The following is a 12533-nucleotide window of genomic DNA, read 5'->3' on the forward strand; positions in this document are numbered from 1 at the left end:
AAACGAGGGAAAATTTACTTATAATTTTTTTAAAATAATTTTTACTAACATTGTCTGGGTTTGTCACAGATTTAATTTTTAATTGTAGAGAATTTGTAGAAGTGTAAAAAAATGCTTCAGATTTAAATACATGTATATTCCAATTTAAAGCTTTATACAGTTCCCATTAAATTTGATTGATATGGATGGTACAAAAAATGTTGGTCTATACTGTGAAGGGTATAATATAGTCGGCCCCGTCCGACTTTACACTTTACTTACTTGTTTTTCTACATTAATGTCGTAGCCACTATTGATATTGTGGAATTAATAAAAAATCTTCTCCTGATACCTTATCCATTGACTGATAAAGAGTATGTCTGAACTTCTGTTCTGCTGAACTTAGCCTCGTTCTTACCTTTATAAAACGCACCGCACCATGTATACAATCACAACACAGCTGCAAATTATTAAGAAAATCCGAGAGTTTTCTTCCTTGTCAAACTGACAAGCCTTGATGGGTGCTTCCATTTACAATAGCATTGGATCGAAGAAATCACCATGCATATGAGAACATCCGGAAAACACGAATCCTTGACACACTTTTGTTGACCCTCGCCTCAATCTCCTATGTGGCGAAGTGAATCGAAATGATACAAAAGACAAAAAAAAAACACAATCTCCGTCACCTGCAAATCTACGAATATTTCCATTCAAGCATTGTCAACGATTATTTACTCATTCACATTTATCCTCAAATTAAATGCGTTCTCAAAAAGGCTTCTCCCTAAAAATCCTTGGTATCCTTCCAATGGCATAAAAGAAAAATCGAATCAATCCGAGCAGTATCATTCCACTGCTCTACCAGACCAGAGACCATTCGTTTCAATGATAATTGCATTGCACATGTCGTGCCTTCATCATTTTTCCATTTTACCTTTGTGAGCGCCAACCACTAGGACCATTGTCAGCATCCTTTCGAAGGAAGCATAAGGAGAAGATTTCATCGACTGAAGAGCCAGGCACACGATACACATGCCATCATAATGATAATGTGCGTAGTGTCTTGGAAGCAGATCAAACTCTGGAGCAGATGTTTAATGAAACCGCACGCGTACACATTGTCCTATCGAACTGAATGGTCCTGAGTATTTGGAAGATTTGTTTCCTTTTCGCATTGCCATTTCATTTGTACTTTGAACGGATGGATGCCTTAGAGACAAGTAAATGATGTTGTTGAGTTAGTAAGTAAGTAGAGTAAAGCAACTCATTGTTGCAGTGCCTTAACCACAAGAGGTCCTGTTTCAAAGGAGAATTTAAGTTAACAACTTTGTCGAAAAGGAGCTCACATGTCATTGACCTGACTCTGTGATAAATGTTCTTTTCTAATTCCAAGATAATAGCTTCAATTTTGTTCAACTTCTACTGTAATTTTTTTTTGCAAATTTTGTCCCATTACGCCAAACACAATCCATATAGGAAATCCTGACCATAAACTGCCATGAAATGTGAAACGTGAGCAATGTCAAGAATTTGCAAGAAATTTTAGATTTTTCACATTGTTTCATTTCCAGACAGTCACTCCCATAAAAGTTCAGTGGTAGAGTGAAAATTATTACCATTCCTCAAAACCACAGGATTACGTACAATCTTCATTCCTATGTGAACTAACCATAGCTTCACCTATGCTACAATGTACGTTCGAAATACACGCAGAGAATATTCCCTTTTTTTGGGTCATCATTTTTGTTGAAAACCAATGAATATGGCCGGAACTTTCTCGATTATTTTCTTCTATTGAACCAAGCAGATTCTTCCAAAAATATTAGCAGACCGCTTAAGTTAACGTTTTCCAGGTCCGTCAGTAATCTAAAGCTGTATGCTCCTAAAATTCGCTTACGCCTTACAGGACACTCACACAGGAGTTGTTCTTTTCCTCCGCATCATGACACCTCATACAGTAGTCATTATACTTCGCGCCGATAGTTTTTGCAAACTCGCTTATCAGGCAGCGACCCGTTATAGCAGATATCAGGAGTGATATCTGACGCCTTGAAAACACTAGCATATCTAGTGTGCAGTTTAAGTTTATATGTATATTTGTTTAGTGCCGTTGCAACCCTTGCAATTCCCCCCCATCGGACATTCGCCATCATAATATCCCTCTCACGCAGTATAAGTTTTCAGGTAGCCAGAGGCATACCAACAGATTCCAGTTCCCTAGGTAATTCCTAGCCTTGCTAACTCATCCGCTTCGCAGTTACCCGATATATTCCTACACACAAAGAAAATGTCATTAAAATTGAGCCAACGAAAATTTTTCATTGATACAACGAAACATTTTCATTAAGACAATGAAAATGTTCGTTAATAGTACGAAACGTTTCGTTGACTCACAGAAAATTCGTTATAATAACGAAAAATTTCGTTATATCAATGATTTTTTTCATTGGCTCAATTTTAATGAAACATTTCATTAATATAACGAAACTTTTTCTACCAGTGTATGGTATGGCCAGGCACCCATATTCGGTGAATATTGTGCTGCTCAGCCATCTCGTTGAGAGTTTTGAGAAAGTCGATGACCGTTTTCGAGTTAAGAAACACAGAGTCCAAGGATTTTATTGAAGGTTAACTGTCTGAGTATATGTTAATGTCAACAAGTGTTTCCCACCTCTTTTATTGCTAATATTTCAGCCTGAATTAGAAATTGCAAACTTTTTGTCGAAAAGCGGTTTCGCCAGAGAGTAATCCACTACGTTTGACACATCTGGCATTACTTTGAGGACCGAACAGTAACCGTGAGTTTTTTTTTTCAATTTTCAGGGAAGGCCGTGGATGGTCTCTAAATAAATATTTTGATATTTGATCGGGGACGCCCATTATTTAAAATAATAGAATTTAATATTCTCTGATTTACTTGAAATTTGCAGGAAACGTGGGTGAAGGTGATTAAATTAATACAGTGTACATGAGTGTACGATATTTGGTCTTGGAAGGAAACTGCCCTTTGGAGGAGTAAAAAATCTAAACGTCTTCGATTTACTTGGAGTCATTAGTTATGAATTCTCCCTTTCATTTTGTTAAAAAGAAAGTGCTCTGCCACTTTCTGTCAAGTTTTAAGTTTTCCCTTCTTGACAGAAACTATGAGAGTTTCTACTACTACTACTTCTACTACTTCTTTCAATAGGGAACGTGGGAAATGTTATAAAATGAATATAGGGTGATTTTTCAATATCGATCGGAGAGGAGCACGTCCCCATTGTCTAATTTTTTGAAAACTGAAAGTATTCGACATTTTAATAATGTTTATTATGATCAATTTTTTAAGAAGTTTTAAAAATGTTATGACAATATTAACTTGAGCTTATTGGACAAGAAGATTAAGGGAACTAAGACTATTAAGTTATTGGAAAGAAAATGCCAGATACCAATCTACACAAGCCTGACTATACACATGCTTCATCTCTGGCTAATTCAAATTTCCATAGCCTTTAGTGTAAATCTGCCCGGGGTGTGGATATTTTTATATTAATGTCTTGAAGGGGACGAAGTCCCTTTTTCAAAACAATGTAGGGTAACCCTTGCTTCTTTCCTATATGAGGGCATATTAAACGAGATTTTGGAGAAACAAAGTTGCTGAATGATTAATACGTGAACTGGAAGACTGGACACTTTTCAAACCTTTCTAAAAATCAATACTATCACATTCATATGAAAATGTCTTTTAATCTCCATTACGAGTTCATCACAAATGCATTTGGGATTTTTCTAGCACTGTTCTGGCATGTGTTCAACATACGACATTGTTCTAAGAGTTTGCGAGCAAACCGAAATGTTCGATTATTGAAAACAGTCGACACTAATGCTACAGATTAACACGAATGTTACATTTTCACTTCCTTCAACCGAAAACACTTCCATTTTCTTTTTTGCTCATGGAGCCAGACAAGAAAAACGCATTTGATGGAGTGTAGTACACTCCCTACGATTATCATGCAAAAAACAAAAAACTAAAGAAAGAAGAAATTGAAGAAAGCCCAATATAGCACATACGCCCCAACTGCAAATGCACTAGAGGGAGGAGTTGGTGGAGAATGGAAATATGGCGAGTCAACATGCAACCCAACATTACATACAACTCAATGACTTTCAAGTTGCCTAAAGACTACGATTGATGGTTGGATGCCAGTCATATAACCGGGTATGTCGTGTCGTAAATAACTCAAGGGATTACTATGCACACCCTAACTCCCATCAATGTTCATCCAAGCAGATGCCTTGCCACATGCTTAGATACAATAAGGAAGCGAACAAGTGATATGCTGCAGTTACCATTAATGGTGCAACTCTGTAGCGATTTGGAAAATTGTGTAAACTAGAAACTTTCGTTGTAATGTGGGGTTGGGATAAGAAAGCAGCTAACAGGTCAATTGAAAAGTCTCCGGCCTGTTTGAAAAACAATTCATACAGACCAATTTCTCTGCTTTCAGTAATTAGTAAACTATTGGAAAAATTATTTTGCAGAAGACTGGAATCATTTATTGTCTCAAGAAATATAATACCGGACCATCAATTTGGATTCCGGAAAAAACACTCGACTATCGAACTATTTCACAGAGTCACCGATAATATTAAAAAAGTCTTCGAGAAAAAACAAGTCTGTTCTGCTGTATTGTGAACATTTTTTTTAATTCAATTTCTTTATTGATCAAAAATATTACATAAACAATTCGTCCTTAATTCTATAATCCCACGAAGCCTTAAGGCTTGTCTGCAGGTTAAGTAGATTTAAGTTAAGTTGTACATAACAAGTTTATCTATAACATTCAGCTCAGCTGTTTAATTTTGGTTCCACAACGATCATTGTTTTTTTTTCTTTTCTTTTGTGTTTTTTTTTTAACTATTTATAGTTCTCACTTCGGTATTCATTGCGTATTAACAAAAAATTTTCTAAAGTCTTTCTTTTTTGTTTGCTTATTACTAATGTTAAATAAGTTTATGGGTAGAGAGTTCAACGTTGCTGGTAACGCCACCGCCAACGACGCTTTTCCATAATTGTTTTTACATTTGGGGACTTTATATCTTCCTTCTCTTCTACTCCTTGTGTTCTGTCCATGGTTTATTGACTGTAACAGGTCCGCATTTGAAGAAAATTCGTTTATTATAGTTGTTTTGTACAAGCCACTAATATTGAGAATTTGTAATTCTTTATAAATTTGCCGTAAGTCGTGTGCATTATTGGTTCTGCTGAGTTTGTGCGTCTGAGGAGTATTGATAGCTTCGATATAATAATTTAATAATTCTATCTTGTGATTCCTGAATCAATCTGCAACTCGCACCGTTGCCCCATGCTGTTATTCCGTGTCTAATGTATGATTCCGTCAGTGAGAAGTAGGCTTGCCGTAAAACGTAATATGGAGAGCATAGACTCAGGGGGTATAATGCGTAAGATGCCTTGTTTATTTTTTCTGTAGGTACTCTTGATGTTTTTATACCCTTCACCACTACTGTGGTACAGGGTATAATAAGTTTGTGCATTTGTATGTAACGCCAAGAAGGAGTAAGTATAGACCAACCTTTTAGTATACGGATCGGCTTAGAATTAAATTCTGAGTCGATTTAGCGATGTCCGTCTGTCTGTCTGTCTGTCTGTCTGTCTGTCTGTCCGTCTGTCTGTTGATGTATTTTTGTGTGCAAAGTACAGCTCGCAGTTTTAGTCCGATTGTCCTAAAATTTGGTATAGGGTCCTGTTTCGGCTCAAAGACGATCCCTATTGATTTTGGAAAAAATCGGTTCAGATTTAGATATAGCTGCCATATATATTTTTCACCGATCTGGTCATAATTGGCGTGTATATCAACCGATCTTCCTCAAATTCCGTACATCCGAATATTTTATGGATCTCGAAAAACTTGCAAAATATCAGCCAAATCGGTTCAGATTTAGATATAGCTCCCATATATAGCTTTCGCCCGATTTACACTCATTTGCCCACAGAGGCCAATTTTTTGCTCCGATTTAGTTGAAATTTTGCATAGGGAGTAGAATTAGCGTTGTAACTATGCGTGCCAAATTTGCTTGAAATCGGTTCAGATTTGGATATATCTCCCATATAAAGCTTTCGCCCGATTTACACTCATATGACCACAGAGGCCAATTTTTAACTCCGATTTAGTTGACATTTTGCACAGGGAGTAGAATTAGCATTGTTGCTATGCGTGCCAAATTTGGTTGAAATCGGTTCAGATTTAGATATAGCTCCCATATATAAGTTTTTCTGATTTCGACAAAAATGGTCAAAATACCAACATTTTCCTTGTAAAATCGCCACTGCTTAGTCGAAAAGTTGTAAAAATGACTTTAATTTTCCTAAACTTCTAATACATATATATCGAGCGATAAATCATAAATAAACTTTTTCGGAGTTTCCTTAAAATTGCTTCAGATTTAAACGTTTCCCATATTTATACCCTTCACCACTACTGTGGTACAGGGTATAATAAGTTTGTGCATTTGTATGTAACGCCAAGAAGGAAAAGTCTGAGACCCATCGTTTAGTATACCGATCGTCTTAGAATTAAATTCTGAGTCGATTTAGCGATGTCCGTCTGTCTGTCTGTCTGTCTGTCCGTCTGTCTGTCTGTTGATGTATTTTTGTGTGCAAAGTACAGCTCGCAGTTTTAGTCCGATTGTCCTAAAATTTGGTATAGGGTCCTGTTTCGGCTCAAAGACGATCCCTATTGATTTTGGAAAAAATCGGTTCAGATTTAGATATAGCTGCCATATATATTTTTCACCGATCTGGTCATAATTGGCGTGTATATCAACCGATCTTCCTCAAATTCCGTACATCCGAATATGTTATGAGTCTCGAAAAACTTGCAAAATATCAGCCAAATCGGTTCAGATTTAGATATAGCTCCCATATATAGCTTTCGCCCGATTTACACTCATATGACCACAGAGGCCAATTTTTTGCTCCGATTTAGTTGAAATTTTGCACAGGGAGTAGAATTAGCATTGTAGCTATGCGTGCCAAATTTGGTTGAAATCGGTTCAGATTTAGATATATCTCCCATATATATGTTTTTCTGATTTCGACAAAAATGGTCAAAATACCAACATTTTCCTTGCAAAATCGCCACTGCTTAGTCGAAAAGTTGTATAAATTACTCTAATTTTCCTAAACTTCTAATGCATATATATCGAGCGATAAATCATAAATACACTTTTGCGAAGTTTTCTTAAAATTGCTCCAGATTCAAATGTATCCCATATTTATTTTTTACTAACATTGTGTTCCACCCTAGTGCATTAGCCGACTTAAATTTTGAGTCTATAGGTTTTGTAGAAGTCTATCAAATTCTTCCAGATCGAGTGGTATTTAAATGTATGTATTTGGGACAAACCTTTATATATAGCCCCCCAACACATTTGACGGATGTGATATGGTATCGAAAATTTAGATCTACAAAGTGGTGCAGGGTATAATATAGTCGGCCCCGCCCGACTTTAGACTTTCCTTACTTGTTTTTACTAACATTGTGTTCCACCCTAGTGCATTAGCCGACTTAAATTTTGAGTCTATAGATTTTGTAGAAGTCTATCAAATTCTTCCAGATCGAGTGATATTTAAATGTATGTATTTGGGACAAACCTTTATATATATATATATATAGCCCCCAACACATTTGACGGATGTGATATGGTATCGAAAATTTAGATCTACAAAGTGGTGCAGGGTATAATATAGTCGGCCCCGCCCGACTTTAGACTTTCCTTACTGGTTTCCACTTAAAGTTGAAGTCTAGGTGAACCCCTAAATATTTATATGTGTTCACCAGCTCAATCTCATTGACACAATCGTCATTTATCTCCAGTATATTTATTCTCTTTTGTGTAGACATGACGTATAGTGAAATTTTATCACAATATTTGAGGGATAGGTGTTTGATGATCTGAAGTGCATTAGTTTTGTTTTGCTCGCATTTATTATAAAGCCATTATCATGGTACCATCTGTTTATCTCATCTATCTCATATTGCAATATTCTTGTGACCGTTTGTGCACATTGATGTGACACTACTATAACAGTATCGTCAGCGTATGCAAAAACTTTTCCCTGTTTTACGGTTTTCATCAAATCATTTGCGTAAATCAAATATAGTATGGGTCCCAATTTTGACCCCTGATCAACTGTTAACAAATGCGGCACCCATCTTGCAGAAAGCTTTTTCAGCTGGAGTTCTTCATGCAGAATTAAATGGACTCGATCATTTGAGATACCTATGATATTAGCAATTTCACGCACTTTTATTCGTCGATCATTTAATGCCATATCATGCAGAAGTTTTTACATGCGAATCTATGTTATCAGCCTTAAATTTACAAAATATGGATGTAGGCGATTGTGAAACCCTACCCAGCAAAAACTTGTTAAACACTACACCCTCAAAAAAATCGCTTCTGTAACATATGGCCCAAACACATTTTGCTTCAAGCTTAGGTGTAAATTGTGTATCGGTACAAATATTGATATATCCGCCTTATAAACCCGCCCACCTATTTGGTCTAGGTTCTGTAGGGTTTTCAGAACCACAATTAGATGTGCTGAATTTTGTGTATCGGTGAAATTACTTGAAACTGAAAGTATAATTTCCAGATTTTACTTCTTCTAACCATTTGAATAATGGGGGTAAAAATCTATAGATTTTAGACTTTAAATCAAGACGTTTTTTTATCATTTCTTTATATTATCAAGTAGTCCGCTACGACGAAGAGTTTTCAAAGGTAACTGTTATATTTGATTCATGGTGGTGGGTATTTAAGATTCGGCCCGGCCGAACTTACTGCTATATATGCTTGTTAAATGTACATTTTTCTGTCAGCCTTTGTACCATTTTATTCAATGTCATCACTATGAGAAACAAATCAAATCACTGTCTTTCGATTTACCAGCTGTCACTTGAGCAGTAAATGCAAAAAAATTAACGCAAATGTCTAATTTTATTTAAATTCACGTTTTTCTGCGAAATGCATTTTTACAAATTACAATTCAAGTCTATACTCCCTGCCAACATTTCAAAGTTCGACTTTATCCCTATAACAATCCCCAACTCTGATACGAAATATACCTAAACCATGTCCATGGCGATATCCAAATTTCCAGTATCGAAAGGTACTACAAAAGAAGCAGCACCCGATCTCTCAATTTTATTCCTTGTGCTTCTAGAAACCGTAGTTTTTATCCAATTTGCTCGAAATTGGAATTCTAGAGGTTTTGGAGGACCATAAATAGGTTTTCCGAATAAATTGTGTATCGGTACAAATATTGATATATCCGCCTTACAAACCCGCCCACCGATTTGGTCTAGATTCTGTAGGGTTTTCAGAACCACAATTAGATGTGCTGAATTTTATGTATCGGTGAAATTGCTTGAAACTGAAAGTATAATTTCCAGATTTTACTTCTTCTAACCATTTGAATAATGGGGGAAAAAATCTATAGATTTTAGACTTTAAATCAAGGCGTTCTTTTATCATTTCTTTATATTATCAAGAAGCCCGCTACGACGAAGAGTTTTCAAAGGTAACTGTTATATTCGATTCATGGTGGTGGATATTTAAGATTCGGCCCGAACTTACACCTATATATACTTGTTAAATGTACATTTTTCTGTCAGATTTTGTACCATTTTATTCAATGTCATCACTATGAGAAACAAATCAAATCACTATCTTTCGATTTATCTGCTGTCACTTGAGCAGTAAATGCAAAAAAATTAACGCAAATGTCTAATTTTATTTAAATTCACGTTTTTTTGCAAAATGCATTATTACAAATTACAACTCAAGTCTATACTCAAGTCTATAACATTTCAAAGTTTGACTTTATCCCTATTACTACAATAGACTCTTTAGTGACACTATAACAATCCCCAACTCTGATACGAAATATACCTAAACCATGTCCATGGCGATATCCAAATTTCCAGTATCGAAAGGTACTACAAAAGAAGCAGCACTCTCAGAGCTTAAGTTTGTTTGCTAAAACCAAAAGTAATATGCCAGTAAATATGAGTTTAGGTTTCCATTTAAAAAATGCCAATAATTACCTTTGATATCACATCATGGGGGAAAGTTTCAGAAGTTCCAACAATTTAGGAACTTCAAAGTCTGCAGACAATAACGATACGCAATGGCGTATATGCAATTTTACCAAGTGATAAAAAAATGGCAACTATTTTCGAAATGTGACTTGTTCCGATAAATCTCGTAATGTACGGAGCAATGTCCCGTATTTCCGCTACTATCATCTGGCAACCCTAGATCGAACTGAATAGTCAAAGTGATCCCGAAATAACAGGCTGTCACTACACCTAACCAAGACTTACTTAAAGGCGCGATTCGACTTTAAAGTGGGTATCTTTGCATAAGAGAAATTCTTTTGAACTGAGATCAACTTGGTTTTGATCGATTTGAAGTCGTACCGTATGATTCAGGTCGATCGGTAAAAAAAAACTTCTGGGCCGATATGTGCGATAAGGTGTGTCTCGACAACAAGTACCGACTTTCAGGCAGATCGTTTGAGAACTAAGCCCTCAGGATGCTCAAGATCTCAAATCCGGGATCTGTTTATATAGGGCATATACCAAAACCCAAAAAACCATATGTCCCAAACATGGATGCTGCCCAAAAAAGTAATATGTTTGACCACATACACCCAGAAAAAAGTGACCCCTTCTTTAAGTTAAAATGAACTTATTGTGAAGAAAGTTGAACTTCGTATAGCGCCAAAGACATTTTTATTTGTTTGAACGATGTGATTTTCGTAGAAATTAGAAATAATGCATTCCATATATTAGTTAACATTTTCCTATATTTGTTTACCACTATGCTGCAGAATGAAAAAAATTAACTGATTTGAATTCATATATGGAACGATTTTATTGAAATTTTTTCATTCATTTGGACAAATCTTACACATTTGTGGTAAAACTTTTACTTCATAATTAGAGCTGTTTACCTTCGTTTTTAAATACAATTTTATTTATTTATATAAGCAATTTTATCTTCAATAAAAGACATGTTTTATTAATATATTGAATATATTTATTAAGAATCAACAGCATCGACTGGCCTTGAAATATTAGTTTATTATTCCACTATTTCCAATTTCCATGTAATGTCATCAACTGCAAAACGCATTTTTTCTTCTTCTAGTACCTTTCACTTTTAATAAGTTGCTGCGTAACGATTTTGTCCTCCTTTTACAATTTCAATACCTACAAATATAAAAGATCAAAAACCATTTTTGTTACAAAAGGTTAGCGTCACTGAATATTACCTGATAATTGAAGATTCCAAAATGAAGACAAATGAAAGGGTTGTTATTCTGCTGGTGTTTTCTTTCTTTATACACCATCACGAACATTGATAGATTTATTTTCAAAAAACGAACATTTTTCTCACTAATTTAAAATAACAAATATTTTATATATTTTATTTGTTTAATTGTATAATTAGTTATTTATTATATTATTTTACCATATTATTTTTTAACAATCTCTCCGTATACCACAACAACGCGATTCCAACTAAAAAAACAACCCACGCGCAAACATATCGATTACACCCACGCGCAAACACATCGATTACGATGACAGGTATCGATTACAGGTAGACAATAGAAATATAAGAAAATTTCCTATATTCTAACAAGTGTGTTTCCTTAAGATTTGAAAGGATTGCATACTTCTTAGTACGAATGAACTAAAATATTTTTCTATGCCAAGTGTTGTTGGTATGTATGAAAAACTTTCTATTATAAAGGAAGTCGCAATTATCAGTTTATAAGAAATTTTATTAATTTTGAGGAAACTTGGTTTTAGTTCGGATTTTGTTTATTTTTACGAATGCTTTGTTATCAGTGAATACAATTTTCTTTTTCAGTAGTAAATTCTTATACCCAGCGAAGAAAACAGTATTAGTAAAATGCCATGCCTTATTCTAGTTAATGAACTATTCGTAACTGCTTTCAGTTTAGGATTTTTTTACCGAAACAAGTAAATTTTATTATTTCACACAAAAATTTAACTGAATGGAAATAAAATGGCTTAACTAAATTGATGAACATTTTTTCCTTTAGTTTCGAAGACACTTTTTTCTGGGTGTAGGAGATGTTTTTAACGCTTTATTTTAAAGACGTTTTTACATATCTCATAGCATAATTTCTTCTAGTAGTCGAGTTTGAATTTGGAAGTTTAAGTTTTCCTTACCACGTCTTGGTAGCGCTTGAAGAAAAATGCTGAAAAAAATAATAAATAATTTTTTTTTCCTAGAATCGAGTAAGCAACACTCCAATTTAAAAGAGAATTGGGTCTTAAATGTGCCCTTACTTTAATTCTCCGCTCGGAATCAATACCAAAATCATTAGTGTAAAGACAAAATCTTTGGAAACGGGCATGCTTTTGTTTAGTGTAGTTATTCAAATTAAAAATTATTTGTGGCAAGTTGAGTAGAAATAATATTTTTCCATACAATCATATAGT

General features: G+C 34.9%; 1 long non-coding RNA gene across 1 annotated transcript; it reads right to left on the reverse strand.

Moving 5' to 3' along the window:
- Positions 1-11071: 11071 nt before the first annotated feature.
- LOC142232739 (uncharacterized) lies at positions 11072-11572 on the reverse strand. The gene is made up of 3 exons (XR_012721188.1): positions 11530-11572; positions 11330-11453; positions 11072-11267 (listed from the first exon to the last, which is right to left on the reverse strand). It is a non-coding gene; the product is annotated as an uncharacterized LOC142232739 (long non-coding RNA).
- Between the last annotated feature and the right edge of the window lie 961 nt (positions 11573-12533).

Source organism: Haematobia irritans, chromosome 4, assembly GCF_050003625.1.
Source record: "Haematobia irritans isolate KBUSLIRL chromosome 4, ASM5000362v1, whole genome shotgun sequence".
Taxonomy (NCBI): Eukaryota; Metazoa; Arthropoda; class Insecta; order Diptera; family Muscidae; genus Haematobia; species Haematobia irritans.